Source organism: Euprymna scolopes, chromosome 35 (assembly GCF_053919585.1).
Source record: "Euprymna scolopes isolate OS-2025 chromosome 35, ASM5391958v1, whole genome shotgun sequence".
In the NCBI taxonomy this organism is placed as follows: Eukaryota; Metazoa; Mollusca; class Cephalopoda; order Sepiida; family Sepiolidae; genus Euprymna; species Euprymna scolopes.
The window spans coordinates 468,660-471,641 of record NC_136516.1 but is presented as its reverse complement, the minus strand read 5'-3'; the positions used below and the strand labels follow the sequence as shown (position 1 = coordinate 471,641).

Below are 2,982 nucleotides of genomic sequence, written 5' to 3'. Positions count from 1 at the left end.
ATTTCATAATTTTTCATAATTCTCGGATATGTTACTAATTTCGACAATCACTTTTTATATTTTTTGCTCACATTAATAACCCCACACAACTAAAATAAAAACTTTGATATATTTTCTAGGCTGATTATTTCATTTCAAACACACTAATTCATTAAATCACATATTATCATTTTTCATAATTCTTGGATATGTTACTGATTTCGACAATAATTTCTTATAAATTTAACACGCCTTATAGCCTCCTCCTTACTAAAATAATAACTTTGATATATTTGTTGGGCTGCTTATTTCATTACAAACACATCAATCAAATAACTCACATTTCATCATTTTTCATAATTCTTGGATATGTTACTAATTTCAGCAATCATTTTTATAATTAAAATCCCACATTATGCCCCTCTCCTACTAGTATAATAACTTTGATATATTGTCTGGGTTTATTATATCATTACAAAAACACCAATCAAATAACTCACATTTCATCATTTTTCATAATTCTTGGATATGTTACTAATTTCGACAATAATTTTCATAACTTAAACCCACTATGTCGCTCCCCCTTACTTAAATAATAACTGTGATATATCGCCTGGGATGATTATTTAATTACGAACACATCAATCAATTCCGGGTATATATTTGCGCTTATCACATTCAATCCCGAGTCTGACTTCATGTCCGCCACCCAACTGTTAAAAATATACAGGAAATAAAGTAATGTTTTAATCGTAAACTGTTTCAGCCATTTCCGGGACTGACTTGATATCCCCCACCCACTGCTAAAAATATACATGAAATGATATAATGTCTAAATAGTAAACTGTTTCAGCCATTTCTGGGACTACTTCATATCCCACACCCTACCGTTAAAATATACATGCAATAAAGTAATGTTTAAATCGTAAATTTTTTCAGCCATTCCCTGAGACAACTTCTTATCTCCCATCCTACTGTTCAAAATGTACATTAAATAAAGTAATGTCCAAAACGTAAATGGTTGCAGCCATTTCCGGGACCAACTTCATATTCCCCACCCCACTGTTAAAAATATACATTAAATACAGTAATATTTGATGCGTAAACGGTTTCGCCCATTTCCGGGACTGATTTTATATCCCCTACTCAACTGTTAAAAATATACATGAAAAAAAGTAATGTTTAAATTGTAAACGGTTTAAGTAATTTCCGGGACTGACTTTATATCTCCCACCCCACTGTTTAAAATATACTTGAAATAAAGTAATGTTTAAATCATAAACTGTGTCAGCAGCTTTTCGAAATTAATACATAAAATCATTAACACGGTTAGTGATTAGGCAACCATTGCTTCAACATTAATTTCTGAGTGTAGTATCATTCTCAGCATTCCAGTGACTTAAATCCCCCCCTTTTTTGGTCTTGGTTAATGGAGGAGAAATCCTTCATTACTGATATAATTTTTATTTTTGTTATTGATCAGAGTACCCCTTTGGGGGAGCTGGTTTCCCTCCAAATTTTTAACCGACCTCATGTTCAACTCCGTCTTTGTGGAAAGGCAAGTAAACAAAAAAATAATCAGAAGGGACATTTTCCAGGGCATCTTATAATTAATCAGAAGAGACATTTCCATAATTTCCCGGGCATTTTGTAATTAAACCAGAAATTACTTTTCCCCAGTTACTTTTGTAATATTAAAACTTTGTTACATTAAACATAGTGCCTATTCACAATGCCTCCCTGCGGGAAAGATTTTGACACCAGGGTCGTTTTTTAACACGGAGAAAAAATTGTCTTAGTCGCAAAGGATTTCTCCTCCACAAGAAATTGAAATGTAGCATCTGAAGAACAGATACTACACTTTGATCTTAGCCAAAACGCCAAGAAAGACAAATCATTTTTATTAGCTTTGCCTCAACAGCGACACCAATTTTTTTTTTTTTTTTTTTTCATCCCACTTTGCTTTTAAGGGGGTGACACGTTTTATTTGGAATATTCCACTTTCCTTTTTAAGGGATGCCCAACATGATAACGGACGGAGCGATAAGCGTAGTAGTAGTAGTAGTAGTAGTAGTAGTAGTAGTAGTAGTAGTAATAATAATAACTAGCAGGACCCGTGGAAATTCCACGGTATTAAAATCTTTTAAAACACATCAGTAAGAAATTCCTTATAAAAATGAACGTATGGAAGCAAGTAGAACAAACAAAGAACTTTGAAGGTCAATGCGATCGTAACTGATGCTGTTGATATTGTCAGGAAGTGCTGGTGATGATTAAGGCGGTGACAGGGACGTCGATCAGCTGCTTGGAGTGAGAATAGTGGTCAGTCAGCAGGTTCTTGGGAGTCAGATTGTGAATTTAAAAAACTGTGTGACATTGCTGACATCGATTTTGTGCAAGTTCGGATGACCCCAAGTTATTTGATATTTCAGGACATTTTGGATTACATGTGTAAGTAATGAATAGGTCACAGAAAACTGCCATTGCATCTTGATAAAGCTGTTGTAGATTCCTAGGACTTCCTGTAAGTGTAGTTGGTAGAATAACTGGTACACCAGGATAACCATCTTCATTCATTGCTAAATGATCCATTAAGCCAGAATATTGAGCAGCTCTTAGTTGACTTTGATGGCTTTTAATGAAGTTAAATAAGCAACTGTCAACTTTTACATATGCGATAGACTTTTCTATTTATTTTGAATTTTATTCAATGAAGATTTGGAAATTCACAAATATTTTTTAAGTCGAATTATTGATATAGATTTCAATTAATGCATCACAACTTCCTGATAATATAAATAGAACACTTTGAATTTTCTGTACAAAAGTTTTTTTCCATAAAAACATTGTAATCTGTTATAATATTCAGATTCTTGTGTATTACATGCATAGAAAATGAAGTGTTTCTGTAAATCTTACGAACTACAGTTAACTTTTGATTTTTCGATAATCAAAATGATGTGAGGTAGGTTATACCTATCAAATTTATTGTCAATGTTATAT

At 32.8% G+C, this 2,982-nt stretch overlaps 1 pseudogene; it reads right to left on the bottom strand.

Annotated features, from left to right (window-relative positions):
* Positions 1-1,726: 1,726 nt before the first annotated feature.
* Positions 1,727-1,872, bottom strand: LOC145260119 (U2 spliceosomal RNA; annotated as a pseudogene).
* Between the last annotated feature and the right edge of the window lie 1,110 nt (positions 1,873-2,982).